Below are 13775 nucleotides of genomic sequence, written 5' to 3'. Positions count from 1 at the left end.
TAGCTTCCCCTGGCTTCTAGCCTGACCCACTGCAGGCATGTGCCTGCATTTCTGGTATGCCTGTACAGTTACAAACTGGTTTAGCCTAGCCAGGTTAGACTCACCTGCAAAGACTGAATCAATTCAGGCTCAGGCTTTTGAATGGCTATCCCTAGCCTAAAAGGCTCACAAGCCTTGTTCAATGACAGGCTCCCCTGGAGTTGGGGGAACTACAAAGCTGCCTTTTATCACCCCCTGGCTGGAGAACATGCCATTGTCACCCTCCAGCCAGGGGGCTTTGAATGCCTGGCTGCCCACAGCATTTTATTTTTGTTGTGCTAACAAACTCTGTAGCAGGACAAAAGTAACATCTGCCAGGAACCATAGAGAGCGCCTTATGGTAGACAACATAAGTAACAAAATACTGATATCACACCAGTTTCACTTAAATAGTAATTCTATAACATTTATATTAGTGTAGCACCTGGAAGATTCAATCAAGTTGGCCCCCATAATGTTAAAGATGACAAACAAATAAAAATGACTATCTATATCCTTAAGTGCTAAAAAACTAAAAACTTAAAAAAGAGGGAGGAGATCTATGAGAAAAGACAGGAGCAGGTGAAGGTGAGAGAAAAGGAAATGTGAAGTTCAGACCTTTTTAAAACTACAGAGAGCAAATAAAATGAACCTTCAGGTTATTTTTCTTCCACATTTATAGCACAAGAAAAAGGAGGAAAGAAAAAGAGAGGGAAAAGGTTAGCCACAGTCCATCAAGGGAAGCTAGGGAGCCTAGAATTCCAGAAAAGTAGCATTCAAAGGAGTCCTGCCTACAGGTCAACTTTAATGTGTTTTATTTAGGTTCACTCCACAGCTACTGCAGCTTTGACAAAGGAAGAACTTGAAACCTTGAAGCATATACAAACGTGGAAGGAGGCGGGGTCTGTACACACACACATACACAAATCCATAAAATGAAGAACTGCAGTGTGCCCAGTTACAAACTAATGAATGACTAGTTTAATGATCTCTAAAAGGAAATTAAATTACTTCCTTGCAGGTTTATCTTGTTATCTATAATGGGTACATAAAAGAGACTTTTTAAAAGATCTTCTGTCACCTTGCTTGTCTTCAAGATGATCAAAATGTTTACAACTAATACCGTAAATTTAGAAGGGATCTCTTTACAAGAGTGGCACCCAACTTTCCAACCCTGCAGGCCAGGTGAGTGGCACAGGGTCAGCACACAGGTTCAGTCCATGGGCATGACCCTAAGCATTGACCTAATCCCTCACACCCTGAGCTGGCTGTGTGCTGGCCTGACCTATGCACTTGGATCTAGCAGGGCCACATTACCCAAACCACAGGACTCCCCACAGGTTTGGAAATTTAGGAGCAGAGAAACAGCAATTAATGCTACCACCATTCCTCTGCCACCAAATTTCTGTACCCTTGGAGAGCCCTGCAGACTAGACAATCTGGTTCCATGAGCCAGATCTGACCCGCAGGCTAAGGATTGAGCACCCCTGATTTACAACATTATAAATCTTTTACGACAACATCCGAATGAAACTGTGTACTTTGTGACAAGAAGGGTTACAATGGCCAATCAAAAAGAAATCAACATAAACAACCATATTATTTCCTTACTATGTAGCTCTTATATAGAAATAATATGCAATGTTTGTAAAATACTACATAGAATATTGCATGCACAATATTACAGAATCAGAAAGAAATTCACCAAGGCACTGGTTTTCAAACAAAGGTATATTAGCATGAACTTTTGACCACAGTATTGGTTAGCCAAGCTGTAATACAATCTAAAGCCAAGCCATCTATTACTTATAAAAGAACACCAGGTTTTAGATTCAGGAACCTGCAGCTAAAGATATTATAGATTTATTAATTTACATAAAATTGCTAGATTTATCAATTTACATCAAATTGTTTCTCTCCTGTGCTCCCCAGCCATCCTTACAGGGGGATCTGAAACCAGATTCTTTACCTAACACGTTCCTTTTAAATCAGTGTACCACAAAAAAAAGAGCAAAAATCCTTCTCTAAGTTTCCTGCCTGAAATTGCTTCTGGGATTGAAAAGATCCCAACAGGCCTTCAGCTAGTACAGCTTGCCCCATGCTTCCCTTTCTCACTCCCCACCTGGGGCTAGGGCAAAATGTTGCTCTTATTTCAGCTGGAGCCAAGACAAACCATCTATTTAGTTTTAGGTCTTCCCTCAGCTACTTAAATAGCAAGACTGAGGAAGATTAAATATGACATATAGAATAATATATGTAAAATAATACATAAAATATTGCACATACAATATTATAGAGTCAAAATGAAATTCATCGTGGTACTGATTTTCAAACCGAGGTATATTAACACACAACTTTTGCCATAGTATGGGGTAACTACTTGTAATACACACAATAAAGTCAGCCCTTCTATTGCTTAAAACAGCAGTGCCCAAACTTTTGGCCCTGCACGCCAGATGAGTTGCCTAGGGCCAGTCCACAGGCCGTACAGGACCCAGGGTCGCAGCACCTCCCCCCTCCCACCAGATTTAAGTCTTGGGCACCTGCCACCACCTCTTCCTGCTCCAACACATTGGGACTGGGCTCTAGCACCACCTCATCCTGCCCCTGCATGTCAGGTTTGGGCCTCAGGCACCCAGCACCACCGCCTCACACCCCCCATGCACCAGGATCAGGTGCCTGATTCAGTGCGCAGGTCCAAGGTCTCCCTACGGCACCGGAAATACGACAGCAGGGGAATGGTGCCATGGCTCCCCCACTCCAAATTTCCAGACATACGCGGAGTCCCATCAACCAGATGAGACAGTGCTGTGGGCCAGATCTGGCCCACCAGCTGGGGTTGAGCATCTCTGACTTAAAAGAAATATGCTCAAGAATCACCAGGTCTCAGATTGAATAATTTACAGCTAAAAAAGAAAAGAAAAATCTTATCTATGCCATGAGAAGAAACTTGGATTAAACCTGGCACAACATACACAAACAATTCTGATTTAAGTCACCAAAATACTTAACTGTGTAAGATAAATTTCAAGATTTGCTGTGGAACCAATGAAACAGCCTTCTAAAAGAGACTATTAACAACATTCTTATAAACTGGCTGAAGGAAATACAAAACTTCATTTAGCGCTCTTTAATTTGCTTTTTTTTGAATTGCTAGAAAACATTCCAAGCCGATTCATAACCACAGGGCTAGCTCTCCATATAAATCAATTCTGGATTCCTAGAATGTTCGTACTGACCTGGTTCAAATTTCACAATCTTATGTTTAAGCCAATAGACCCCACAGATTAGACACTCATTATTTCTTTCTGTTCCTATTTATATAGTCTTCGAAATTATCGTTTCTTATATTTGTGACAACTCAGTAAGTAGGTATGGATTCAATAGGCACATACTCCCTAACCCTTGCCTGAAATACCTAACAGAAACTTAAGCCAGATCCTAAAACATTTAAATAAACGGAATGCATTGTAACATAACTTCTTTTCCTACCATGATAAGTGCCTGCTCCTTAGGGAAAGTTCATTACTTAATATCTCTGATGAGAGATCCATGGAAATAAAATGTTGCATCAGAGCTTAAAGATACACAAGCAGCTTGAAATCTGATCTATTGTAAAAAATGAACTGAAAATGGTTTCAAAGCACTATATCATCAAGTCTTCATCCCCAGTTTTATATTTACAATTTTCCTATTTTGATTTTTCTTCACTCCTCTTAGGACTGTGGGAAAAATCCGACAAGGAGCAGGAACTGATTATTTGGGTGAAGCCATGCAATTACATGTTTGACAGCTGTGAGAGTCCTGTATCTTTGTCCTCTCAGGTGACAGACCACATGCATTGCCTATCTAAGGCTGGAATATTTAAATTCTCTCACTCCTAGACCAGGACATATGCTAACTTATCCTTTATGTCAATGACTTTTAGCCTGCAAATCTGACTGAGTTCAAATACCCTGCATGTTTTGCCTTGGGAGTCTGATTAGATGCACAGTAACAAAACAGCCCTTTCAAAACAAAAGAGCAAAGTAGAAACAAGATTTTCAAAGGAAAAATTAGGATTTTAAGAGAGTCCACATGTCCATCTTACCTGAAATTTTGATCTCTAATGGTAAGTAAGATAAGCCTAACTTCTTAGGTCCTTTCTTAGGGTTATGCTTCAGTCTCTTTACCTCTAAAGAACTATTGCCTTGACACAACTATATTTGGTCTTTCTTCATCAAACCAATCCTGTAGGTTGGGTAGGATATCTAGCCAGAGTCTTTGGAGCCAACAGTGCTCACTGTAGTCCCTTAATTTTTAACTGTCAATTTATAAATGTTTATCTGGAGCCGCCTTCTCTTTTCTGACAAACTCCCAGGGCATGTCTACAGAATAGGTGGAAAAAACTTTCAAAGTGGGTTAAGCCAAAGTGTGGCAGAAAGCTCTTATGTTTTAAATGGAGTTACTCAAGAAACAACTTTAAATAAGACATTTAATATACACCATAACTTTATCAAAATGAACTTTCAAGCTCCTACTAAGTTAAGACAGAAACTTTTCAGTAACCATACCACCAGACAGCATCAATGAATTGTTGAAAAGCAGTTTCAAATCTACCACATCAGGTAAAATCTGAACTGGGAAAAAACAACAGAAAAGGTGTAGCTATTCATCTGTAACTGTGCTATTTCAAAGGTTACTTCTGAGGACCCAGTGCCCTGACAAGACAGGCCATAATCCCTAAGATCTTCAAGATCTCTGGCCCCTGGGAGAGAGACTCATTTTGATACAAAATGCTAGTGCTTCAGTGCCCCCCTTCTAAAACATCCCATGGCTCCCTCTAACATCCCAATTAGTTATTTGAAGAAACTCCTCAGATTCTACATGTAATACTGTAAATGGCAGAATAGAAGTCCATCTGAAGACAAATACCTACTGAAGACAGAAACAGAACTGTGAGCTAATATCTTCTTCCCCCAGAGGATATCATATCAACTGGTCTTGTATCCTACAAAATTAAAAAACATAAGGAGCCTCCACAAACCCAGATTCCCCAATCTTACAGAAAAACACGTGTACGAAGATATTCATATAAACTCTATGAACCATAGAGATTTCTTGAGTCCTAGCCACAGCAGGCAAAAAGAAAGTCCAGAGAAATATTAAGTAAATATCAATAACCAAAGGGCATTAGCTTGTAGATGGGAAAGGATATAAATCGTTCCTTCATGGATACCCAGAAAAACGTCAGCAGACAACTGTTTATAGCGATTTAATTTAACCTATTGTAATACTTTGAATGACTAACTGTCGTGTACTCAGTAAGTTCCCACCACCTGTTCTGCCATTACCTATCAATTCTTTTTGCTCTTAGGTATTGTCCGTTGAGCAAAACTTCCAGTCTTGCTACAAATGTCTATAGATGTTTTTCAAAAAGTGTTCTCTAAGCAAAACCATAATAATTAATATTTCAAGTCCCTATACTGTACAGACCATCCTTGCTACGAGAAAGTGAGAAAAAAAAAATCAAGATCAATTTACAGCACTATGAAGAAAATGTCATCTTTGATCCACAAAACAGATATGTACCTAGTTACTGGACTTGTTTACACATATTATTATAAGACTGGTATGATATTTTGGGAAATGCTCTGTTTTTTCTAATTATGCCATTGAGATGCAACAAGTCCTTCTTTAATAACTTAAACTTTTTAAAATCATCATAATAGACTAAGATTATAACTCAGATAAACAGGAGTTTCCTGTAATTTGCCTCTTTTTCCTACACAATTATATAAGCAGGTGATACTAATAAACAGAACAGGGAAAAGAAACAAAAAAAAATAAATGAAACCAGCAGTGTAAAAAGAAGTGAAACTAGCAGTGTAATTTCCCATTCAAAATGAGGCAATGCATTGCAAATTGCTCCATAAACTTTTTTTTATTCAAATTTTAAAGACTCACTGGTGGAGTCTTTACTGTTTACACTCAAGACCTTTGACCATGGTTTGGACTTGCTTGAAACCCAGATTAACCTACCCTGCTGAAAGTGTGGATTACAGCCTAAATTGCTCTATACCACAAGGAGAAACTCAGCTACAGAGGACAGGAATAGGGGGGTGATGGGGAAGGCATCTGAGGGTTGATACTTTTCCTGTCCCTTGAGTTCTCCCACAACCGAGTGGCAAAGAACCTTAGGCTGTTCCAATATAAAGATCTGGTACGGTTCTAAATACATACACAAGTCCAGACACACTGAAGACAGCTGCATGTGTATGGAGTTACATGCAGTAGAAATGCTCATACTACCAGCTAAACCAATCACACCTGGCAGCAAATCACCCAGAATAACTGTGCTGTGCAGATAAAGTCCAGCTGTCAGTAGGTCAAACAAAAAGTGTTACATGCAGGATTCAGAAGATGTTTCAGTTGGTTACCTCCAGAAACTGGTCCAAATATGTGGCTGAACTGCGCATGCTTCAAATGGCTCAAAATCTTTGATAAATAAAAGAGTTCTAAGTCAGTTTTATGCTAGGAAGCTAAGACCCAAGAGTAAAAATTCAGTGAAAACAATATCTTTACAATAAAAGTAATTCTTCCTCAGTTGCAGAAATTTTAAGTATTACTAGTAGCACATTAGCACTGCAGTCCTGCAAGTCATTTTTACCTCCTCTGCAGACCTGTTTATTTCACTGCCTGATAGGAAGGCAGTGCCTTTTACTTCAAGGGCCTTTGCCATTTAAGTAAAAGGCATCTGAAAGCCATTGAGGAATTACTGAATCATTCAGAATAGGCTGTTCATTCCCCAATCCAATAATCTTCAAACATTTTCTAACTACGCTGGTTGATTTCAGAACCCTGCTTCCAGTGAACACATACCATAAATAGTATGCTGAGTGAAAGGGATTTTTTTCTAGATTAGACTGCCTACATATATTCAGAATTAAACAAAAGAAAAAGGAATGTAATGGAAAAATGAGACCTACCACAGAATTATTCAATAAAACCTTACTACTCTATATTTAAGTGCACACTTTATATATAATCTGCACAAAAATGTAGACATTTTCTCATCTCCCAGGAAAGCTTTAACAACAAATGTTGCACTTACATTTTGTATACATATTACTCAAGAATTTTTACTGATAGCAGTAAGTTTGCTAGTATTTTATGAAGTGTTCTAAATAATTAAAAATAAACTATAATTATGAATATAAATAAAGAAAACATCATCTCAGGGCTATTACTTTATTGTCTGTGCTGAATTAGGACCAAGTTTTCAAAAATGTTAAGAGCCCCCAGCAAATACTACTGACTTCAGTGTAAACACCTTTGAAGTTGAACCACACTAACTTACAAAACTCAGTAATTCATGAGCGTTCTTCCAGTCAGCGTGAATTAGTGGGGTTTATAAACTTTTTGTGACAGTGTCTATTAAACAACATATATATTTATAGTACTATAGAACTGGTGCCTAGAAACTAAGATAGATATCTTGGAAAACAAAGGAGTGTCCAACATATACATAAATATGCAGCACTGCCCATCTAGATGTACTACAGTAAATACAGAGTTGGGAAAACTTTTGTGTTGCAAGTATTCCAGAATTGTCATTAGTAGGAGCACTCTCAAAAAAGGCATGCTACTCACTGGGCCTTTCCCTGAATCATTGCCACTGCCAATTTATTTAGGCTACCTGGGCAGCACAAATGACCTGAATTTAATCCTAAAGACCAATTGAACCAGTTGCTGCACCAATCCAACCCATATCTTCAGCACTGAGAATCTTGTTGCTCCCTAAAAATATTCAAAAGCTTTTCAAACTGCTACTCCAGAGTGTGACATCCATATTTTATATCTTTATTTCTCTTTAATAAAGATATATAGTCATTGCCTAAGGCTTTGAGCAAGTTTATAGTACAAAATGTAGCAATGCATCAAGATTTCTTATAATTCATAATTGATAACAAACTTGCAACTACAGCAGTAAAACTGAAACAGCTCCCAGTAATAATCCATGCACTGAACTTTACAGTTCTGTTCAGGCTAGTTACTTGAATGCAGCTGGACATCCTGCCAGTCCAATGAGTAGTCAGGGCTGTAAAATCAAGTAGCAAAGCAACACAACCCAAGCAAGTGAAAATACCATTTTTGCTGCCCCCTCACCCTCATTTAGTTTAATTTTTGAGATGCAAGAACTTGCATGCTCTTTATTTAACAAAAAAGAGTTCTGTGAAGGCCATAAGTTATTATTACGATACCCAAAGCTTCAGATAAAATATTAGTGGTCAGACCTGAGAAAAAGCAAAAAAGCACTGCATAGCTTCATTCTAAGCCAAAAAGTCACTCGCAATTCTCGTTTCAAAGTCAAACCAACTAAATCAATAGTACAATTTATTTGGAGACTTTGATATAAGACAAATGTCATTTTGCTTCTACCTGTGCCCTACCCCGGGTTTAAAGCACCAATTATACACCATCAAGATTGGTAAGAATGAAGATGGAATTCTAAACCTAAGATACTTAGAAGTAATGCTGTGATCTCCAAAATAAAATAATTCATAAATCAAAACACACATATACATAAGAAGTCCTGAATTTTAAAAACCAGTTGATGGAAAAAAAGAGTAACGCTCATAAAACGTCTGCAACTTGTAGACTGCATAGATTGTGATATTGGATACACTATGCAGTCCTTTAATCAGCTCCCTAAAAAATTTCTGGTTGCAGAAACAAAACTGGCTTACAGTTCAGTCAGTGGAGGCTGAAACATTTAAATATTAACACAATCAAAACTCTGAGTAGTTCAGACCCTAACTAGTTGAACTGTAACCTATTTAGTTTCTCATTTCAAAAGAGCTGATGAGTAACATTTTGAGATGCAATTCTTTTGTTATACAAAAGAACATACAGGCAAGAGAAGAATACCTTAATGTACCATACCTCCTGCATTATAGTAATTTTGGGCTCTATCATTGAGTGATACATCAGAGAGGTAATTTGTTCACCTAACCTCTGAAAATCTGGTTCCTTTCCAGCATCTCAAGTGGACTGGCAAAGCTTCATTTCTTAATATAAAGCTAAGAACTAATACAACAGCATGCCTCCTACAACAGTGAAGTAGTAACAGCAATAAGCATGCACTGAAGATAGAAACAGACATCACCGAATGAAGCAGATCAGCTGAGCTGTGACGTCTTGTGACACAGCCGATTCGCTTCACTGGGTAACACACTTGAGCGGCAAGTGTGACAGAGGTAAAAGGCATGCAATGCAATAAAGCAGCAGTCTATTACCACCTTCTGTTGCACCACTGATTTTCCTTTCACGTGATGCATCAAAGGATTATTAACATTATTTGCTCATCATTTGTGCCACCATAACAAATTTTATGGCACAACAAATGAGACATCGGGCAACATCCATTTGAGCCTTTAGAGCAAAGAGTCTGTGGTGGACCAGTAGGGGGCACTCCTCCACTGAACCACCCTCCTCACTGTGCCTGTCCACCTACCAGGCTCCGAGTACCTCTCTGGGGTGCCTCACATCTGGTCGACCCCTTTCCTGCAGCACATCTGTGAGCCTAGGGTCACCATTGCTACCACCAGGAGTTTCTGTCTGCCCACAGCACTGTGACCCCCGGGATACAAAGGCCTTGTAGACCTTGAGGGTGCTTGACCCACTGCACGAATCTGGGGTGCTTCCCTTGGCCAGGAGCACAAATAGTAGCCTCCCTTAGTCAGCCAGACCAAGGGAACATGAAGGCATGCCTCTTATCAGGAGTACAGGAAATGGAGGCCGGGGGTAGCTAGCAAAGAGGAGTATACTTCTTTGGCCCACACCTGCAGGAAGTCGGTCAGGAAGGCCAAGGCAACTCTAGAACTCAGGCTAGCATCAGGGATTAAGGACAATAAAAAGTCCTTCTTTAGGTACGTTGGGAGCAAAAAGAGGGTGCGGGGTAGCATAGGACCCATACAGGATGGGTGGGGGGCTTAGTGACGGGTAGCAAGGACAAGAAAGAGCTCTTCAATGAGTTTTTTTGCCTCTGTCTTCTTACATGGAAATCTGGACGAACCTTCAACATACATCACAGACACGAGCAAAGGGAACTTCAGCCGACCAATAGTCAGTGTCAACACAGTAAAAAGATACTTGGAGGGACTGGACATATTCATATCACCAGGACCAGAGGGACTCCACCCACGGGTAATGAAGGAATTGGGCAGGGGTCATAGCTGATCCACTGGCAAGGATATATGAGCATTCCTGGTGCTTGGGTCAGGTTCTGGAGGATTGGAAGAGGGTTACCATCGTCCCAATCTTTAACAAGGGGAGGAAGGAGGACCTGGGGAACTATAGACCAGTCAGCCTTACCTCTATCCCTGGGAAAATCCTAGAAAAAATTATCAAGGAGCACATCTGTGGGAGCCCACTTGCTAATGTGATGTGGGGGGATAACCAACATGGGTTTTTAGCAGGAAGGTCCTGCTGGGTAACCTAGTTTCCTTTTATGACAAGGCCACCAATTGTTTAGATGCAGGAGTCGAGGTGGATGTTATCTATCTGGACTTCAAGAAGGCCTTTGCTAAGGTATCCCATACCATCCTTATAAATAAACTGAGGGGATTTGCCTTGGATGATTACATGGTAGACTGGGTAGCAAATTGGCTCCAGGGTCACACTCAGAGGGTGGTAGTTGTCAGTGTCAACCTGGAAAGATGCAGCCAGTGGAGTCCCTCAGGGTCCAGTTCTGGGGCTGGTGCTGTTCAACATCTTCATCAGTGATCTGGATGAGGGTGTGGGAAGCACCCTGTTCAAACTCATGGATGACACAAAATTATGGGGTGCAGCTAACACCCTGGAGAGGAGGAACCAGATTCAGGCTGACCTAGATAGTCTGGGGAAGTGGGCAGAGAGCAACAGGATTCAATTCAATAAGGACAAGTGCTGCATCTAGGAAGGAAGAACTGCCATCAAACCTACAGGCTGGGGGGCAACCTTCTCAGCTCCACTGAGGCAGAAAAAGTTCTTGGAGTCACTGTTGCCTCCAGGATGAACATGAATTACCAATGTGATGAAGCAGCTGGCAGAGCCAATCTCACCTTTTCATGCATCTGTAGGTGCTTCAAAAACAGGCCCATGGAAATGATTCTCCACCTCTATGTGGCACTGGTCAGACCACACCTGGAGTACTGTGTCCAGTTCTGGACACCGCAGTTCAAGCGGGATGCGGACAACCTGGAGAGGGTCCAAAGAAGAGCCACTCGCCTGATTAGAGGCCTGCAGGGAAGGCCCTACAAGGAAAGGCTAACCTCTTCAGCCCTACGAGGAAAGGGACCTAACAAGGGAAGGCCCTATGAGGAAAGGGACCTTAACCTCTTCAGCTTCTCCAAGAGAAGGCTGACAGGGGACCTTGTGGCAGCATACAAATTCATAAGGGGAGAGCAACATGAAGTAGGTGACAACCTGTTCACCAGGGCACCCCCTGGAATGACAAGGAATAATAGCCATAAGCTACTAGAGAGAAGGTTTAGGCTGGACATTAGGAGAAAGTTCTTCATGGTCAGGGATGCCATTGATTTTAGCCATCAAAATTATTTTAAAAAATTAAAATTGAATTCTGCCAAGCCTTAACTATATAATGTATAATGCATTTTAATATGCTCCAATTACATATACCTTTTCATTTTTCTTGATCTGCATAAAAATCAGAAAAAATACAGAAGAGGTCAAATAAAACGTTTTAAAATACAAATCTGTCAAAAGCCTTAGGAACTTATTGATAAAAAGTGCCCATCTTAAATCCTGAAGAAAGATGATATGCTACTAAATCATCATTTTTCTATTTGTACCTCAGAAAAATTCTTCCTTGTGTCATAACACATTTCTGCTTTGCCTTTTAAGGACCTTATTAAATCATTAGTTTGACCTAAATGACTATTTGGAAGAGTGATTAACTGTCATGGAATACATGTGCAAGAGTGATTAATTGTCATGAAATACATGTACATATTTATACTTGCATATGCTTGCATTTATTAAAAATTACAAATATATGACTGTAATACAGCTATACACACTTGTCTTTCTGACGTGCGCAAATGCACATATACACTTGCATCCAGTTTAAATTTAGCAATAGCTTCTATTTCTAGGTGTAACATTTTTACTATGTGATTTATTATTCATTTCCCAACTGTTAGTCAAGCAAATACCAAAGAGTTAAGATAATTAAGCCCAAAGACAAAAAGGAATGCCCAGCATAGGAGTAGGCATCAAAAGTTTAATTTGCTGATGAGTAACTTATTATGTCTGGGAAAGTTGTCTTTTTTAAAAAAAAAAAGAAGAATCACACACAGACATGCATAAATGCAACAATTCATTCTACGTATATGTTCTCCCAAAATTTCTTCCTACAAGCTAGAACAGGCAGTGAATTAGGTCATTTCATATTTCTTAATATGAAAATCATCTATCCTGTTTCAACAGTTTTTTTTCACATCACTTACCAGTTGCATAGTTTTAGAGGGTCAAATTAAAAATTGCACCTGTGTAACTCTACTAAGACTAAACACACTTATACAAAAGAAAGAACAGAATTTGGCTGAGTACCTGCAATACAACTAAAGTGCATGTCACCTATTTAGCTCCAAACCCCTACCGTTTCCTGCATGAACACTGAAAAAAGAAGAGATTTGCTGAAGGGCCAGCTCAACTAAACCTTTCTTATCCAGTTTTTGCACAGCTCTGGCAGAAGAGATTTTGCCAATTTAAAGAATCTTGCCTTTGTCTGACTTATGCAAAAATATTATTATAAGTTGTCTCCTCCCCTATAGGAAAGATAAGCTATTGTCAACTGCTCTGAAATAATACTTACCAAAGACAATCAGTAAGATATAAGAAACAGCAGAAGGATTTATTACATAAACAAGAGAAATCATAAAAATATTGACCACATATTAAGAAAGACAGAAATATAAAAACCAACAAAGAAAAGCTCTAAGAACTAGATATGATCTTACCCTATACCATTCCCTTAAAAAGAAGCTCTTTGCTCCAACCACTGTCTGAGTGTTTTCTGAAAGCAGTCTGTCAGCTTGCACTTCCCAGATGCTATCAGATAGAGGACTAATCCACCCCTTGATCAGGGATCCTCAGACCTATGGCAATTCTTAAGTACCCATTCTTGTCTGTTCTTCTGCATTCCTCTGCTGAATTTGCAGGGAACATGTATTAGGGATGTGAAAAATTAAACATTTAAATGGTAAGTATATTTATTAGGGGCGTGTGAAACTTCGGTCACCAATTCGATTCAGAGGAGGTTCGGCCTGATTCAGCAGCCAAATCTCCAAATCCGAATTGAATTGAGAGACCCATTAAAAGGTCCAAATCAAATTGAAGCCTCCAAATCAATTTGGAAAAGATTTGGAGATCTGGAAGGCAGGCTTGCAGCAAACAGAAACTGAAAAGAGGGAGGGAGGGGAAAGAAACTGACGTGTTCCTGGCCAGTGATTGTGATCTTTCCGAGTTCCCTTCCACTCACAGTGCTCTGGGGGAGGGACACAGAAACAAAATATAAGGCTGTATGTGATGTGATCTAGATACAAAACTCATGAACTCAATATAGATAATGTTCCTTAGACCAACATGGCTACAACCAGAAACCCAGTTAACACACACAAGTGACACGAGTTTTGCTTTCAACAGTTTGAGGTACGTATTCAAAGAAGGCCCTGTACCTATCTCCTTGAAACCTGGCAGGCTTTATGCCCTCA

General features: G+C 39.7%; 1 protein-coding gene across 1 annotated transcript in view; it reads right to left on the bottom strand.

Annotated features, from left to right (window-relative positions):
- Positions 1-13775, bottom strand: part of SBF2 (SET binding factor 2) — a 584661-nt gene that overhangs the window by 446530 nt on the left and 124356 nt on the right. The gene's annotated exons all lie outside the window — the stretch shown is intronic.

This window comes from Gavialis gangeticus, unplaced genomic scaffold, assembly GCF_001723915.1.
Source record: "Gavialis gangeticus isolate Ggan-Ray unplaced genomic scaffold, GavGan_comp1, whole genome shotgun sequence".
NCBI lineage: Eukaryota > Metazoa > Chordata > Crocodylia > Gavialidae > Gavialis > Gavialis gangeticus.
Note: the sequence above shows the minus strand (reverse complement) of the source record. Positions and strands in the feature narration are given on the sequence as shown.